Source organism: Mauremys mutica, chromosome 2 (genome assembly GCF_020497125.1).
Source record: "Mauremys mutica isolate MM-2020 ecotype Southern chromosome 2, ASM2049712v1, whole genome shotgun sequence".
Taxonomy (NCBI): domain Eukaryota; kingdom Metazoa; phylum Chordata; order Testudines; family Geoemydidae; genus Mauremys; species Mauremys mutica.
The window spans coordinates 278,544,654-278,564,210 of NC_059073.1; the positions used below are offsets into that span (position 1 = coordinate 278,544,654).

The window sequence follows — 19,557 nt, forward strand, 5'->3', positions numbered from 1 at the left end:
GTGCTGATTAGTCTACAGACAACTGCTAAATGAGCATCACCGCTGACTTGAATCCTCTCCCCCTCCACTGATTATTTTTTTGGGGCCATGCTGTATCAGGACCTTCTGTGGGTGCACAAGGGGAGTGTCCCAAGGAGCTTCCCCACAGTGCACACTGTGCTCAGGGAGGCACAGGGACGGCTCCCTCACTGCACCCTGGGGTGAGCACATATTCCCAAAAGAGGTGGAAAGAAGTGGGAGCATGACCCCCTATGGAGAACAGGTTGCACCATCATCTCCATGTGCAACAGGCAGCCTGTGCACAATCCTTCCCAGGCCTCCTCCAACATGACTGCTACAGCTCAGGACCACCTCCAGCACAGACCAGCGGCTCAATGCCACAGTTTGACCCTTGGCAATTAGATCCTCACTGTCAGAAATAATAATGGGCCAAACTCAGTTCTGCTGTAACTTCATGGAAGTCAGTGGAGTTACATTAGGCATGAACTACCGCATATGATACTAATACTGACATTGCATTCTTCTTTCTACAGGGCCTTCCATCTGAGGAGCTCATTTACAAACATGAATGATTTAAACCTCACAATATTCCTGTGAGACAGGCAGGGGCGGCTCTAGAAATCAGGCTGCCCCAAGCAGCGCGGTGCACTGCGCCGCCCTTCCCCGGTCCTGCGGCGGGTCCCCTCTTCCCGCGGCTCCGGTTAAGCTCCCGCAGGCATGACTGCAGCAGGTCAACCGGAGCCCGGGACGAGCGGACCTGCCGCAGGCATGACTGCGGCGGGTGCCATGGTCCCGCGGCTCCAGTTGACCTGCCGCAGGCATGCCTGCGGGAGCTCAACCGGAGCCGCGGGACGAGCGCCCCCTCCGCAGTCACCGCTCGTCCCGGGGCTCCGGTGGATCTCCCGCAGGCATGACTGCGGCAGGTCCGCCGGCCCAGCCTCCCGCCCTCCCCGGCGGCAGGGGACGCCCCCTACATTTTGCCGCCCTAGGCACCAGCTTGTTTTGCTGGTGCCTAGAGCCGCCCCTGGAGACAGATAGTGTAATGATTGGCTAAAAACAGCATGTGAGTATAATGTGCCTTCTCTGAGGTGAACAATACAGAGCACTAAAGAAATGCCAGTCAATCAGGTTGCACACGCAAATAGATCCTTCTGCTTGGCTGAGTTTAGTTAGAAAATTATTCATCTCACCTCCTAGGACTAGATCTTTAAAATCCTTTCCACTTTAGAAAGCTAGTTTAAATGAAAAGATGTCCTTGTTGTTGTTGTTGTTGAAGTCCTGACTGTACTGAACAGATCTGCATACATTTCTAATGAATATACTAAGGGATGGATTAGATTCTGCAGTCCTTACTCTGAGTAACTCCTTTTGGAGATCACTAGAAGTTATTCCACAGTAAGGAATGCAAGTCCAGACTATATATCTATATGGACTGATCTTGATGTCATGTGTGTGTGTGTGTGTGTGTGTGTGTGTGTGTGTGAGTGTGAGAGAGAGAGAGAGAGAACACACACAGGGCTTGTCTAGGCAACAGTAGTGTGCAGCAAGCTGGGTGTAAACCTACAGCACTCTAGACATGCTGCATACGAACTGTCCACAGGGACCCTGCTCTGCAGATATCACATGTTGCTGAACTGCAAGACTTCTTGCATCACTACTCATATCACCTCAGTCAATTATGTATTAAGAATCATACTTAGCACTTACATACAATGATGATTGATATTTCCACAGTGCTCCACAAATAAACACTTACTAATTAACACTACAGTATATACCTCTCGTGTCAAAGGACCCCAATACGCCTTCAGATCAGTAACTATGTATTAGACTCATTTTACAGGTGGGTAAAGTGAGGCAGAGGCGCCTTTCTTCAAGTACATATTAATTATTAGGAAATAAAAATGTAATTCATCCCCAGCATGGGCATGTTAAATTGCATTCATTTTTTTCATGACAGAGACCAATTCTTGTCAGTGTTAAGGGCCTGATCCTTCAGTCCTTCCTTTTGTAAGTAACACCATTTATTTTCATAGGAGGAAAACTACAGAATTAGACCCTTCTTCCTACCAATATCCTCCTTCATACAGGATACCGGTGACCCATTCTCCCTGATCAGAATTAGTGATGAGTGTGGGTTGCATAGACAAATGAAATATTTCTGTAATAAATAAAGTGAAGTTATATGGCTTCAGCATTTCATTTTAAGTGAGAAAAGTAATTTTTTTCCCCTCAGAGCTGAATATCCTTCTGGATTTGAATTGTCACCCTTACATAGAACAAGTGGGCATGGGATGCATTATACGCATTGAGAAAACCATAAGTGTTATGCAGATAGGATTAATCTAATTGTTCTTTAGATATAATTACAGTTTCACTGAAATTCTGCTTAAAACACATCTGACACTAAAGAAGATCACTAAAAACAAATGTTAGCTGCTCACAAATTGCAGTTTGAAATGTTTGGCACATTTTTAGTTGTCACATAAATGAAAATTACACACTCTCTTTGAATCAATTTTTCTTAATTAGATGCAAAAACTATCTCTACTCTTATCAGTGAAAATGAAGACTATTTCAACTGTAGAATACAATATACAGTGTCTGCTTACTACAAGTAATTAATTATTATTATTATATTGTCTAACAGAGGTAGTAGATATGAGATGATATTGGTAATGGGATACTGAGCATTTCAGCTGTCAGTCATTGACTTGAATCCCCGCTATGGCCTCCTACCTGCAAGCCCTTCTGCACTTCATTATGGGTGAAGTCATGCATGTTTAGGGAGCCCCACTGACTTTAATGGGGTTGTATGCAGATGAACACTTCCTATGACATGGTCTCAAGCAAGCTCGTGCTGGAGGGCCCTCTCTGTTACAAACAGCACCTACCCATGGTCACACAAGACATCTATGGCAGAGCCAGGAATGGGACCCAAATTCCCTGGGGCCCAGTCCACTATCGTAACCACTAGGCCACCTTCTCTATATAAAATTTCTAACACTATAAAGGGGCACCATGAAAGCTGATCTAAGAATTCCTTGCTGTCAGTTGAGAGTAATGAAACACCAAAAAATCCTATTAAATTAGCATTGACTGTAAAAGATATTCTCGTTCGGACAACTATTAGGAACCGTGCAACAGCACTGCAGATCTAGCATTGACAAAAGTTGTGAGTAATACCAATCTCCTAGAACTGGAAGGAACCTTGAAAGGTCATTGAGTCCAGCCCCCTGCCTTCACTAGTAGGACCAATTTTTGCCCCAAATCCCTAAGTGGCCCCCTCAAGGATTGAACTCACAACCCTGGGTTTAAGCAGGCCAATGCTCAAACCACTGAGCTATCCCTCCCCCCAGAAGTAACTGTCACAGCCTTAATATCTGCAACAGACAAGAAGGCCATCATTCTTTCCCTGGAAAGGGAAGTAAAGCATATAGTTTTATTAATTACTTAACATTTTCTGTAACACGTTGTATTGCCCATGTGGGAAAACATATGCTGGAAGAAACAAAACACAAATGAAGCATCACACAGCTAAGCATCAGACAGCAATTAAATCCAACAAGAAGATAATATGCCATGGATGGACACTTTCAGTGTAATTACCCAACCAACTCATATTTCACCAAAAGGAGCCCAAAGTGCTTTGCAAGCTGCAAGCCCACCCATGCTACCCCTACAGTTTTTCCTGCAAAAGTACTTGGAAATGCAGTGAGTACGTGCCGGATATTCCCCCTAATTCACCTCCATGGAAATGGCAGGGATGTCAACCATGAAAGGGTGAAGAAGGCTCTCCGGATAGCCCCAAAGGGGAAGGTATTCACAGTGCCCATTGGTTCCACTCTTCCATCATGGCAGTGCTACCATATCGTAATCATGCAGCTTCCCTCCTTCACCAGTGGCTGAATCAAAATCCTTTCCACAGAAGGGTTCAGAGTCCTGTAGGAGAGGTTACTGCTAGTGTGGTGGTAGTAACTTGCAAGCAGACTTCCACTAGGAAATAGTTCCACACCTACTAGGGGCATGGTGTATCCTGAAGTGCCTTCCCATCCGTACCCCCAGTTCCACAAACAGAGCCCCTACTCTACAGCAGGGCCTCAACAAGGTCCAGATGCCGACATAACATTGCAGGAAAACCATGATTCTCCCCTCCTTTCTTGCTAATCCAGTATCACCAACCTAAAGTGATCAAAAATCACGAGTCAGGCCCCCAAATATCATGAAACTGGCTTAAAAGTCATGAGGAGTTTTTTGATTGTTTTTTATTTTTTTAAATATAAATAATGAATTCCCCACTCCCACCCCAATTACTGGAGGAGTTTGAGTAATGCCCCTGTGGTGCCACTCTCACAAAAGGAAAATCCTAACGTAGTAGAGGGTGGTAACACTCAATGAGTGGAAAGTACAGCTCTGAGGACCAAGCATTCACCGCTATCAACTATCAGCCCTCACTGGAGCATTTCGAAGAGGGCAGAGTGACAGAGCACAGGGAGTTAACAGGTGAGTCTACGCTGGCACTAATTGGCTTCCCAGAAAGTTCTAATTAGGGAAGGAAATGTAATTAGCAGGCTGGGTGAGCTAAAGAGCCAATCAGTCCATCAGTTTAAGACTGATAAGAAAGGCTCAGGAAGGATGTGGCGTAGCTGAGCCCAGAGTCTGCAACATTGCCAGGAAGGGAGACCTCTTCTCTTGGTAAAAGGGCAGAGGATACAAAGGACATTGTTTGCTGAAAAGAACTGTAAAGGTGTTGGTGGAGGAAACATAAACAAACAGCATGGTGTGGATACCCAACCAGTGGAGTCTGAGCAAGTTTCTGTGGTGCAAGAAGGAAGAAGCAGACTATGCTCTGCTACAGGCAGCTTTTGCCCTGAGAAAAAGGAAATGGCTCTCAAATTCAGGTGGATTGGGCTTGGAAGCTTTGGATGGCAGTTGGTCTAGGAGAAGGTAAACTCCAAATGAACACCGCTGCAGGGTCAGCAAAGAGGGGTAGTGCTGACAGACTATTTTGTCTCCTAGGGTCTTTGTGTGTCATGGATTCTTCACACTTGAGTAATTTAAAACATGCTTCTGCATTCAAAGTAACTGACATGCCATCTTCTGGGCAACAGAGATAAACTGGCAAGGATCTGGGAATTGCAACCTGGAACATAGGTTCAGTTATGGGCAGGTCAGGAAAGGTGGTTGAGGCAATGATCAGAAGGAGAACCCATATCCTATGTCTGCAGGAAACTATGGGATGTGGTGGCAAAGGTAAAATATTGAAAAATGGAATTAAAATATTTTGGCCTGAAGGAAAAAAGAAAATGAATGGAGTAGCTATTATCTTAAGTCCAGAGATTTCTGGGATGCCATGACAGTAGAAAGAAGAGGAGACTGATTGACAGCAGCATGGTTGATGATAGACAGAAGGGTTATATGTGTGATGTCAGCATATGCTACCCTGCAAGGTAGACCTATGGAAGAGAAGGAGAATGTTAGAAAGAAGCTGGAAGAGTTAGTAGTTATGGTTGAGAGTAACATCTTGCTAATGGTGGATAAATATCACGTTGGTAAAAGAAATGAAGGAGAGAAATTAGTTGAGTTCTGTTTCTTTAATAGGTTTTCAGTGGTGAAAACATGATTTGAAAAAAAATAATAATTTCACAAGGTGATGTATTACAGTAGAAAATGTAAAGCCCAGGTGGACTATATTTTGATAAAAAGAGAACATATGAAAATGGTGAAAGATGTGAAGGCGTCATAAATATCACAGCTAAGGGTAGCATAAAATCCCTCCTTAACCTGTAAGGGGTTAAGAAGCTCAAATAGCCTGGTTGGCACCTTACCAAAAGGACCAAAAAAGAAAGAAGATACTTTCAGATCGGGAAGGGGACAGTTGTTTGTGTTCTCTTTGTTGTTCCCTCTTGGGACAAAGAGAGAGACCAAGCAGGTAACCCAGCTCCTACTGAAATAATATTACAGAAATTGTAAGTAATAGCAAGGAAATGCATTAGATTATCTTTTGTTTTAGCTTATGAATTCTCCCTATGCTAAGAGGGAGGTTTATTCCTGTTTTTATAACTTTGAAGTTGAGCCTAGAGAGGAATCCTCTGTGTTTTAAATCTTTTTATTACCCTGTAAAATTACCTTCCATCCTGATTTTACAGAGGTGCTTCTTTTACTTTTTTCTTTATAATAAAGTTCTTCTTTTAAGAACCTGATTGGGTTTTAGTGCCCTAAAAACCCAAGGGTTTGGTCTGTCCTCACTTTGTTAACCTATTGGTTGGTATATTATTCTCAAGCCTCCCCAGGAAAGGGGGTGAAAGGGCTTGGGGGGATACTTTCGGGAAACAGGAACTCCAAGTGGTCCTTTTCCTGAATCTAGTCTAAATCACTGGGTGGGGGCAGCAATACCATCCAAGGACAAGAAAAGGATTTGTGCCTTGGGGAAGTTTTTAACCTAAGCTGGTAGAAATAAGCTTAGGGGGTCTTTCATGTGGGTCTTCACATTGGTACCTCAGAGTTCAGAGTGGGGAGGGAACCCTGACAGAAGGTTATACCAAACACTGAATAAGGCTACAGCTACACTACAGCCCGGATCGATGCTCTGAGATCGATCCACCAGCAGTTGATTTAACGGGTCTAGTGAAAACCAGTCAAATCGACAGCAGATCACACTCCAGTCAACCCCTGTACTCTACCCCCAACGAGAAGTGTAAGGTAAGTCGACGGGACCCCCCCGGGGTGTAGACCCCACAATAACTTGACCCAAGGTACCTCAACTTCAACTATGTTATTCCCATAGCTGGAGTTGCATAGCGTAGGTCGACTTACCGCAGTAGTGTGGAACATAACCTTAGATGAAGAGGTAAAGCAACTGGTGAAGATGAAATAACTGTTGATATGTTTGAAGTAGTTGGAGATCCTGGAGTAAGCTAGGATCCCAGACGACTAGAGAACAGGATCAATTTTGCCTCTTTGGAAGGGTAAAGGTGACACAAATGATCGAAATACTTAGGGCATCGCCCTGTTACATCAGTCTCTCAAAGTCTTTGAGAGAGTTTTGGAGGCAAGGTGGAGGAAAATATAGGACAAGAAAGGAGGAAGGGAAGGAGTACTGTAGATGCAATATTTGCAGTGAGACAGCAGTTTGAAAGATAAATGGAGGTCGTAACTCCTACGTAGCATTTATTGATCTTGAGAAAGCTTGTGGGAGCAAGTATTTGGAGTACTGAGATGGATGGGGGGGACTTCAAGAAATGGAGTTGATAGAGGAGCTGTGTTGAAGGTGAACAGCTAAGGTGGTAACAATACATGGAATTTCAGAAAGTTTTGAGGTGGTGGTAGGATTGAGACCAGGCAGTGCACTGAATCTACTTCATCCCAGTTATGGAGTTCATTAGTAGGAGACCCATGCCTGTGAAGACAGAGTGAACTAAATGTATGCTGACGATCTGGCCCTATTGGCTGACAGCAAAGAGGAACTGGTAAACATGGTATCAGAGTGGGCATCTATGTCAGACCATGGTTCGAAAGTAAACACCAGGAACACTGAAGCTATGGAAGTAGGGAAGGTGAAAGACGTGCTGTTGGCTGATTTTTCAGGAGAGAAGCTGAAACAGAAGCAAGAATTTGTATAATTGGGAAGTGCCAGTGGAGAGAGATCTGGAGAATTAAAAAGAACCCAGTGTGCATGGGCAATAATGAACAAGATGGCAGGAGTTCTGTGGGATTCGCAATTAAGCAATTAACTGAAAGAAAAAGTCTAAGCTGTGTGTTGTTGTCCCTACCTGCTCTATGGTTTGCAAATGGTGGGTTTTACGGATACGGAACAAAAGACTACACAGGTAGTAGAAAATATTATATTGAAGAGAATGGCAAGCAAGCAGTAGGCAAACAGCGTACATGGAGGAAGTTAGGGGGAATATAAACTTGGGACTGTCAGTGACAGGTTGCAGAGTGCATGTTTTGCAATGGGCTGGACACGCGATAAGAATGGGAGAGGAATGAACAGCAAAGAAAGCATGGGAGGAAGAGGGCAGCAAGAAAGGATGCGGAAGACTGAGGATAGGATGGAAAGAGAGAACTCTGAAGACACAAGGACTGGAACACCAAAACCTACATGCCCATGTCATGGACCACAAGAAATGGCAAAGGATCATGGGCACCTCCAACCCTGAGCAGAGATGTGAAATGCAATAGTGAATTTTGATATTTGCCTTCTGGTTTGGGGGCCTTTAGAGTGCACTGACTCGGCTGAAATCTTTTTAATGGAAGCTGATGTTTTTATATAATCACTCACAGATGAGAGCTGCGGCTTTAAGCAAACTCCAAATATCGCCAGACTTGTGATAAAATCACAAGGGTTTACAACACTGCTAATCACCACTCTTAGTAGCGGGGGTTGCATGTGGCCCCGTCTGCCTAGACAGGTAAGAAGTAACTCAGCAGTCACGATATTAGCCATCGAACTCTGGGGTGTAATGCGGCAGCCAATAGAGTACCCACCGGACCTCACCTGAAACTTAGCAAAGATATTTGAAGTGTATATTACCTTTACATTTTGGGGGGTGGGGAGGAAAACCATGGATCTTTAAAAAACTACCAATGGGCAGGAACAAGGGTTTTACATCTCATCTGAAAAATGGCACCTTCATCAGCATATGCCAACTAGCATTACGCTGGCCCACTGACTCAATAGAGAATCAGAGGGAGCAATGAGGGACCAGGAGCAGGTAAAAGGCTCTTCACGACTGGAACAGCGTGATGACAACTCTTGCCATTTCTGTCCTACACCTTTCACAATGTTAAATGCACTAAATTCTAAACTTTGCTTCTAGCAACAACGGGGGTTTTCTGGGCACTGGTGAAACCTCTCCTTCTTTAGTTTTAGAGACCTGTCATAGTCTGAAATGATAGGGCTGCAGGCCATCAACGAGATCATCCAGCTAAGATAAGATTTAAATGTATCAGTTTGGGGAGAACACCAGTGAGGCATAGAGACAGCATGGACAGCTCCACCAGTCAGAAACACTTTATATCATGGCCCCCCAGAGGATTCAGGGGGCCTGGGGCAAAGCGGGGGAGCTGCAGCGCTTGTATCCACTCGGCAGTGGTCCAGGTCTTCGGCGGCATTTCGGCGGCGGGAGGCCCTTCAGTCGCTCCGCGTCTTCAGCAGCACTGAAGGGCCCCCCACCGCTGAAATGCCGCCGAAGACCCAGACCGCCACCGGGCCAGGGCTCGTGGGGCCTGGGGCAAATTGCCCCACTTGCTCCCCCCTCTGGGTGGCCCTGCTTTATATCTAAGCTGTGAATCGTGGAGGAATCATTGGCCTCAAAGAAGCAAACTACTGTATTATTCCTCTTTGTAATTCTGATGCGTGATTTTTATCCCACAGACACCCCTTCACTCTTGGTTTTGATTAGATTCTGGTTCATTTTAAAGATATGTATTTTGCCTTCTTTTGGTATGTCCCATATTTCATTATCTTTTATTCTGTTTATTCTGGAGGGGAGGGGATTAAGTAGTATTTCTTTTGGCAGAACCCTAGGGACTAAATCCTAACATTTACCTCACGGGTGTAATTCTATGGTAATTCCGTTGACTTTAGTAATGGAGTAACAAAGACTGGAAGTTGACCCTACCTATTTATTTTGATTGGAAAGTTATTTTTCTGACTCCAACTCTTTTAGCCATTTAACATGTTTGTTTGGCTTTTCTTATTGAGATGCATGTTTAAAATAATGCACAGTTTGGTAAATTTGGAAAATCACCTTATATTGAATGAAATCATTTAATTTAATGCAGTTAATCTGCAATCAATAATGTAGTTTCATCAATTCCTTAATTCCTTTATTTCTTGAAATAGGGGAGTAGAATTGCTTGCTTCAGCTGGGTCCTGTGGGATGGTATGTAAAACACAGGGACTTTTTTTCCTGCTTTGCCTTGTTAAAATAAGATTGATTGCTGGAGGGAGATCCTCACTTTCAGGAATACTCAGTGGAAGCAAGTCAGATCCATAAAGAGCTACCACCTTTCACAGCTTTATTCCTCTGACTCTGGGCCTGACCTTTCAGTCAGTAGTCAGGCAAAACTCATTTTGGCTTTAGTGTGAGTCCTGTATAAGGATTTCATGTATGGCATTTATGATACTAGCTAAGATACTTTTATATGCTCTCCCCCCATTACCACAGTGCCTGAATATCTCACAATCTTTAATATATTTACCCTCACAACATCCCTGAGATGTCATGAAGCACTGTCCCTATTTTACAGAAAAGGGACTGAGGCACAGAGATGCTCAGGGTGAAATTGCCAAGCTCCCATCAACTTCAATGGTGCAAGGATTTCATCCTAACTGGCTTGCCCACGGTCAGACAGAAATTCTGTGGCAGAACAGGAAACTGAACCTGCGTCCCAGGTGAGGGCTCTAACCACCGGACCATCCCTCCTCATCCCCCACACAGATAATCATTTGATACATTTTCTATTCACTTTATGATGGTTCATATTGTACATCCAAGCAGGGGCAGTAAACATACAGTAAGCATGCAGCCCCCAGCTCCTGCCACTGGCCCACGACTCCCACATCACCTGGAGGATATTGACAAGCCACGTGCTGACTCAAGGGATTCTCCCACCTGTCAATCAGCCAGAACTGCTGTGTGAGTAAAGAGAATCGTCATGGCTGAGAGTTGCCCCATCCAAGGAGAGGGTGGCACCTACTGGGGAGAAGGCTCTTCCTCCTGCTTGGAGATAAGGGCAGGAAAACTGATATAGCAGCCCCTGAATGCCAAGGTACAGATCATTATTTTTTTAATCCGTGTTGGAGAACCATTATAGTACCCCTCTCTCACTCAGCAGCAGCAGCTCCACCATTCCTCAGTAACCTCTTCAGGGCCTGTGCAGTGAAACCAAGGGACCAGCCTCTTTGGGGCTGCTTTGAATTCCTGCTCACAGAGCAGCTCCGCAGGTCCAGACCACTAAGTGTACACAGTACTCTTCTGCCTTTGGATCAGCCCCTGCTCTGATCTGGAGACAGGTGATGAGGTAGCAAGGGCCAATAATGAGATGACAGGCCAGATTTCAGTCTGTGAAATGGTGAGATCGTTAAAGGTTTAATGATTTAGGTTCTCCTTTTCAGAGCTCCAACAGCTGCTCCTACTGAACTCAGTGGAAGCTGTAGGGCACTCAGCCTTTCTGAAAATCATGCCCACTTAGTCATTTCCTTAAAACCCCTGCTCCTGGAGTCATGTGATTATGTGAGACTCACAGCTTTATTTTTTTACAGTTTCCTTCCCTCATGGTTGTGGAGACGTTTGAAAGTGTGACCCAAGTGCATCCTTAAAGTCTCAAAAATCAGAAGGTATCTAAAAAGAATACACATTTATCACTTTTCTTAAACTTCATAATTTGTAATCCTGTCCTTTGGTGTTGGGGGGTGGGGAAGACCTGGCTCCCGATTTTTGAACACACAAGGCTGTCAGCATTGTAATGTTTAAAAAGCACTTTCAGATCCTCAGATGGAAGGTGCTATGGAATTGGAAAGTATAGTTAATATTATACTTTTATGGTCTGTGCAAATCCGTATTTTGGCACCAGACTTAAGTCTGAGGCAGGTGGGGTGGCGCACAGAGGCTCTTGCTAGGGCCATGAAAGAACTGCTACTGCTTTTGGATCTTTTGTGCCTGCCGTTGCTGGGCCGGTAAAACACATTTTCCTCATTTTAGCATTTGAAGTCATCCCCCACAAGTGAGCGAGTGCGCTGCCTGGCAGTGTAAACATGCTGCAATTACGGCTCTGCATGTGGGATCCTAAAGATACAAAGCCAGGAGGAACAATGTCAGCTTGCAACTGTAATGAAGTCATAGCTACTGAAATCTAGTGCTGTGCTGAATACAGTGCAAAGAAAGGGTGTTAAATTATTTCACCATGAGGTATTATTCCCAGCTACCCATTCTAATAGTTCACCCAGCAAGTGGACTTTCCAGGAGCCCTCTGCACGTTGTAATGAGTTGCTTGGCTTCTGCTACCATACGCCCAAGAGGAATGAGAGTAGACAATAAATGCATTACAAAGGCTTGGACATGCTGGATGCTCCATGCTGAATGCTGTGCAGTTAGCACAATCACTCTCCCAGGCAGAAATACAATTGGCCTCATTGCCCAGTCCTGTGTCTCCAGTGACAATCACTGAATGTGGTGCTGGCTTTGTGGAACGGCACTGCAGTAACACAGCATTTAGAAACAAAATCCCTCCTTGTGAAATTATGATTCACATGGCACTGAGTCAAATCCCCTTTTCATATATCCTTTCCCCTCCTCAAACAACAGCTATTACACATTTGCCCCTGCAGGGGACTGACTAAAGGAGCATAAAGACAACCACATGTAGCTTTGCTTTTAATCAAAATAATAATTAAAAAACCCTCTCTTTGTTTATTTGCTTCCAGTGGATACCAGTTTTTGGCAAGCACTGCTGCCTAGATGAATTTAACAGCATGCCTAGACTTCAGCAGCACTGACAAACATGGTGCATTCTTGTTATTGAAGTGTAAAAAAAACATGCCCCTCTAAGAGAATGGTTCAGAATCATGAGTCCTTTTTATATTTAAGATCTCAAATACAGTATTCTCTTTGTCTTGCCTGGCTTTAATTCAAGATAGGTAAGCAGGCGGTATAAGCAGTAATCAAATGTTGCTCTCAATTGAGCTCACTCCACCTTCATTAACTTCAATAGGGATCCATGAGGGTGTACTAGAGATCACAATTTTCGAAAACAAAACACCTCAGTATGGAACATTATTGCCAATTCTTACCCAATGGGATAAGTTCTGCCCTCAATTACGGGTGAGTACCTCCCACTGACTTTAACAACAGCTGCAACCAGGAAACCAAAGGTAGAATTGAGTCCCAAGTATTACATTTGATAGTTAGCCTCCCTGAGATCCAACAGCTGTACAATGTAGATATATACCAAATTTAAAGGGTATAGACAACTAGAAGATAGGGATGAGAACCAATCTGCTTCGTGAGCCAGATTCTGCGTTCAGTTTTCACTGAGAGAACAAAGGAATTGTGTGCATCTGAGGATACAACCTGACTTTCTGAAATGTACTGACCTTTCCAGAATTTGGTGCTCTCTTTTCATACTGATTTGGTATATGTTCAATTCCTACACCTAAAAAACAAACTTGAGACCTAATTCCTTCCCGGTATATACCCGTGCAAAGCTCATGCGAGTCAAGTGAGAGCATACTTTAGCCTAGTATTTGGCCTCTATTCTTCTATATTTGAATTAGGTATCTTACTTTCATTTTTGCCAGATTCCTCTATTTGGCTGTTCTGCACAAGGCATATTATCAACAAATTAAGATTAGACTGTGAGCTTTTAGGGGCAGGGAAATTAGGTGCTCATATACTACTTATGAGAGCCATATCAGTATCCGGATAAAAAGGCAGGCTATATCTAGCCAATACAATAATGTTTGGACAGTGTCTAACAAATACAACAAGAAAAAAATCAGTGGCCTGGAGCTTCTATTTTAGTGTGATTTGTCTGAACACACACCTAAGCAGAAATGCCTCGGCTCCACTCCACAACTCTCTAGTCACTACTACAGACTTTGCAAAGACGTCCTCCTGATACCAGTTGGAGTTCTTCACATATAAGGGAAAGCTGAATGCTGAAACCAAGAGACACTATTTGAACCAGAGGCAAGTTTTCCCTGTGTGCCTATGTAAACAGTTTATTGCCTTGTGAGGAGACTGCATCAGACTTTGTATGAAGAGGCCACACTGTGGTATTTAGCACATTAGAAGTATTCACTGTGACAATTACAGAGCTAGCTGTGTCTCCTCACTGGTCTTTCTGAGTGCACCTCCCTGACTGGTCAATCTTGACAGCAGGAAGCAAGGATAACATAAAAGCGTCGTACGTACGTCTATCATAAAGATGTAGGCAGGCCTATTTTATCCCATAGACTCAAGATCTGGGGAAGGTGGTGAGACTTGTCTCCAGTAGTCTCTGCCTCAGTCTTCCCTGTCTTTCAAGGACTCCCCTTTTAAATCCAGCAAAAGGTCTTTGTTCTCACCAGTGTCTCCTGAGCCTGGTAAATCCAACAGCTCCACGGGCTGTCAGAGGTACACTTCAAATTGGATGTCTCTGCCTTGTCTCTTATACCCTGGAGTGTTTGCCAGGAGGTATGAATATCAGGCTCCAACATCTCTTCCCTTTCTGGGTTCATTTCCTGACTAACCTTCTAGCAAACCAAACTCAATATATACCTACAGTAATGTTTAAACACCACGATACAGGCTCAAAATATTATATTTATAAATCATTAAAGATCAGTCCCCCCTATCCTGCACATACACTAGCGAGAGTCATAGACCAAAACAGGATGGCTGTGGACTTTTTCCCCAGCAAAAGTTGCTCTAACACAAAAAACTCTAACTAACATTACAACGGCAATTGTACCTGTGGAATGGCTCTAGGATCCGGCCCTTTAGTGAACACTATAAGATTACTCCAGCAGCCCACTGTTTCCAATGGACTCAAAGCTTTGCACTCTGCACAATCCCTGCTCTCGCTTCCACTGCACGCATTTAGGCAAAGCACACTTTCAGGTTATTGAAGTTTGTGTGAACAATGTAAGTTGTTCAGGAAGCCTGTTCTATGGTAGAAATTAGACTTCTGATCTGTGCCCTATCCTAAATCTGTACCCACGACAGTGAAAAATGGTTTTACTTTCTGCCATTGTAATACTCAGTGTACGAAGGCAACATTTATCGACCTTACCAAAGCTATGATACAATTAATGGCAATTTGGTTCCTGCAAAAATGCATGAGATTGACCCTACTTCATTAGTCTGAAGATCGTTTTACAAATGGAGAGCAAAGTGCTGTGATTTAACAGATGAACTACAATAGCTGATTCATTTAATCTTATTTCGACTCCGACAAACCCAGTTACCTTTGGGAGATAATGCATTAATGAAACAACCACTATAAACGTATTGGTTCAAGATCAAAGAGAATTAGTATCTTTTCTTGAGATGTTTATTACAAATAGATCCCCTTGAGCTTCACTCTATTGATTCAAGCATTAGGTTTTAGATAGGTAGATAGATAGATGCAGCGGTTCATCTGATTTACATTCATCATATCACATGACTGCAAATCATTAGAATCAATTCATTCAAACACCTGTTTTAGCTTTAATCTTGCATAAGAAACCTGAGCATATCCAGGGACAGATTGTGACAAGATGATGGGAACGAAGGAACAAAGAACCTCACCTACCCTTGTATAGAGGGCATGCTCAGGGGTGAAAACCTAACCTTACGAAAGTCAATGGGAGCTTTGCCATTGACTTCAATGAGGCCCGAATTTTACCCCTGATGTGCAGGAGGCCAAGGGTGTCTAGAACGAGCAGACGCAGTGATACTACAAAGGAGGTGTGAAGGGACAGGGTCAGAGCTATGGTCCTGTCACCTTTCCACACCTTTCCACATAATGACCAATTGGGTGTGGGTGTCCTGAGAAGAATGCGTTTTACTAGGAAAAAATGCTGCTGCATTAAGTTTTCATTATCCTAGCTGGGAGAAAAGCAAAAGTAAAGGATGGGATTTTCAAAGATACTTAAGGGAATTACACACCCAATTCCCAATGGTGGTTAAAGGAACTAGACTACCAAATTACGTTGGCTCCTTTGAGAATCTGAGCCAAAACAAACAGTGTGATGCTCTTGAGAGGTACCCAGAGTTGTGAGGCACCTCATCACCAGCTGCCCTTAGAGTGAAGTCAACTTCTCTGTTCTTGCTGTGGATCAGCTCCCTGAAATCAGCAACCTCTGACAACACAGCGCTGACATCTAGGCCTCCTCAGGCCTCATTCTCTCTCTGTACACAGCAATCCCTGAGTCCTTGGAGCATTGTCTGCAGGGTCCAACCCTTATCCACTGAACACTCACAGAACTACCAGGCCCGCTGTTCCCAAAGGAACAGTATACACCAGTTTGTAAGATGCAGTTCAGGACAACCGTTTTGCTTAACACTACAACACTTAGATATATTTATAGTGAAAAACCAGAACACATTTATTTTCAACGAATAGAGATTCAAGTAACAGCGAGTAAGAATAAAGGAAAGAAATGGTTACATATAAAGCAAAATCATAACACACTTTCTAGAGACTAAACTTAGCTAACAGGTTAACCTCTTGTCTAAAGATGTTTTATTTCACCCAAAGTCCTCTGCAGTGTTTTCAGCCAAGCCTCTTTGAGACCCCCTTTTCATTAAGCAAAACCACTGTCCCTTTACTTCCACAGTGAAGGGTTCATGGATGTCCTCTCTGACCCCAAATTATAGTTAAGCCAACCTCTGAAGTGCACCTCCAGGTAAGAGTCTCTCCCCCCACCATTTTTCTCTTCCTGTTTGATTCTTTCTGAAGTTCTGACAATATTTTATTTGCATCCAGTTCAGATGGGTGATATGAAGCCCATTGTGAATGAGACAATACTCAATTTGCATGAAAACAGATAGATGAATTAACATCACTTGTCTTGACAGAAAACCTGCCGGTGATCAGTCTCTATGCACTTTACAAACACATTTTCAATATATATACATAATTCTTTACATAGTATTTGGACATGCAGTGTTGTAGCCATATTGGTCTCAGGATATTAGAGAGATAAGGTGGGTGAGATAATATCTTTTATTGGACCAACTTCTGCTGGTGAGTGAGACAAGCTTTCGAGCTACACAGGGCTCTTCTTCGGCTATGGCTATACTTGCACTTCAAAGCGCTACCGCGGCAGCGCTGCCGCAGCAGCGCTTTGAAGCGCTAAGTGTAGTCAAAGCGCCAGCGCTGGGAGAGAGCTCTCCCAGCGCTGTCCGTACTCCACCTCCCTGTGGGGAATAACGTACAGCGCTGGGAGCCGCGCTCCCAGCGCTGGGGCTTTGACCACACTGGCGCTTTGCAGCGCCGCAATTTGCAGCGCTGGAGAGGGTGTGTTTTCACACCCTGCTGCAGCGCTGCAAATTTGCAAGTGTAGCCATGGCCTCAAGGCCTGGGAAAGGTACTAAGAGAGTCACAGCTAAATTAAAGAGCGAAGAGATAGTTTAGCATAAGTAGTTAGCACACATTCTAAGGGACCATTCAAGGTGAAGTGGGTCCATTAACCCCCCTGTAGTCATAGGACAAAAGGGCAGCTTGGGTTACAGTTTGTTGGCTTATTACCAGTTGGCATTAAGAAGTTCTTGGGTTGCAAAGAGTGATTAAGTAAATAGTGAAAAGTACTGTACATTATAGGCCAGATCCTCTGCTTGTGTAAATCATCATAGCTCCACTGAAGACAGTGAAGCTATTCCAATTTATACCAGCTGAGAATCTGGCCCTATATTAATATTCTTTAAATTTGAATAAACTAAAATGTTATTTGTGAAAGAGAGATGGGAATTTCTTCCTCTCTTCTGGGTGTTTTGTTGTTGTTTTGTTTTTGTGTAAGTATATGTTTGTTTGTTTTTTACCTTGGCAGCATCCCTTTCAAACAGAGGAAAAGCCAGCAACGACACAGAGTTTATATGCAGTAGTTTGATGCTAGACCACGTGACGGGACATGATTTGAATTAAGAATCCTGTCTTCCACCCTGACTTGTCATTGATCACACCTCCTTTAGAGACTTAAAACAACTGCTGATGCTGAATAGATTTCCAGAAATCTCCAGTAGGGAAAGACTGCTTTGGTTCTTTTAGTACTGTCTCCTTTTGGGAGTGGAAGGAGGAGGAGAAACTGCTGACATAGTAGATTAAAGAACATGCTCATTTTCACTCATCTTCTCCTAGAATTTGTAAAGATCTTCAACAGTACACCTGACTTTCAGCAAACTCATCTAGCTGCACATTCTAGCCCTGCTATTTACTATTCATCTGATGTTTCAAGTGCACTGCTAACTCCCAGGTGCTTTGGTAAATACAGGTAGGAGCAGTACAGGCACAGATAGAACGCTAGCAAGAAGGGGCACTTGGGTAGCTATACTGGAATTTATACCAGCTCAGCTCAGAGTGCTCACTCCTGCTAATTATCTTTTCACAGCCAGGAAGAGACTGCTCTATTTGAAGCCAAGTGGCTTAATCCTACCTGGATTCCTGCCTAAGAAATGGATAGCGCTTGCTTACAATGTTTGCCACTAGTTCCTTTTATAGTTCTCTTCAAATATATATGTATCTGCTTGCTTAATTTCCCCTTTTGGGGGGGGGGGAGCGAGAGACAGACAGAGCGAGAGAAAGAGAAAATCTGGTTCATTGGAGAAAGGTTCAGTCTGTGTTTTAAGTATCTTATTAATTTTGTAGTTGACTCCTTTTGTTTTTCTTGTGAATTTTTGAAAGATGCCGACTTGATGCTCCTGGATCAATATTCTAACGCTAGCAGTGGTCTATTGTGCTGATTTCAAACACAGAATCACCACTCATTTAGATGCAGTTTGACTTTAATAGACTGAATCATTAGTTGTTTTTGTCTTTTATATAAAAGAAGAATCGCAGCCTCTGTAATCAGAGCTGTGTCTCAACATCAAGAAAAAAACCCTCCATGTGCCAACAAAAACAAATGCCCATTGCATAAAGAGAGCACTGTTAAAATCCCTTTAGTCAGCCCATAATAACCAAAGATTTTTTAATCTGGTTAGATATTGTATCAGTTCTTTCATACCAGTTATCAACAGAAATGTGTCCTTTGCCCTTTTAAATTACCACGGAAATGTCCTTAAATTGTCCATAGTTACATAGTAACAGTTCACTTAGCAGTTCCAGTTAGTTTGCATTTTGCATCTTTTACTGCCTAAGCCATCAATCTACGGGTTTGACTCTGAGACAAAACAATTTTTACATCTAAAGCTATTCGGTCATTTTTAGAGCTGTTGAAGATGTTCACAAGATGCAGGCTTAGCCATTTGTCAAAATATTTTCTGCCACAGAAATGAAAAGTTTTACTTGTAAATCATAATTTTGCTGCCTCTTATGCCTGGTCTACACCTAAAAATTAGATTGATCAGGCTATATTACTCAGGGCTGTGAAAAATTTCATGCCCTGTGCGATATAGGTCAAGCTAGCCCCCACTGTAGATGCAGTTAGGTCGACGGAAGAATTCTTCCATCAACCTAGCTACCACCTCTGGGAGAGGTGGATTACCTACATCAATGGAAAAAACCCTTCCGTCAGTGTAGGAAGTGTCTGCACTACAGCTGCAGTGCCATAGCTGTGCTGCTGTAGCATAGACATGGCCTCAGCTACATCAGCTTGTGATGTGAGGGTTACCAGGGGCAGGCAGGAGTGCCAAACAATTTTAATCTGAGGGCTTGGTGCTAAGGATTCTACAGCAGTTGGTTGGGCCAGATTGTATCTATCTATCTATGGAATTTCTGGGTATCTGATTAGTACCTGAGACTTTTCTGGGTGTTAGCCCTGATTTTAGTAATTGATGCACCAGTGAAGACTGCACATGGCACCAGTAGCTTACTCCTACTTGAAGCCTGGGTGAGCTCCATCCACTTCAATTGTGGCTCTCCTTG

At 43.5% G+C, this 19,557-nt stretch overlaps 1 protein-coding gene across 8 annotated transcripts in view; it reads right to left on the bottom strand.

The window, feature by feature from the left end:
• The window catches only part of DPP6 (dipeptidyl peptidase like 6), an 828,258-nt gene that overhangs the window by 323,840 nt on the left and 484,861 nt on the right, over positions 1–19,557 (bottom strand). The window lies entirely within an intron of this gene.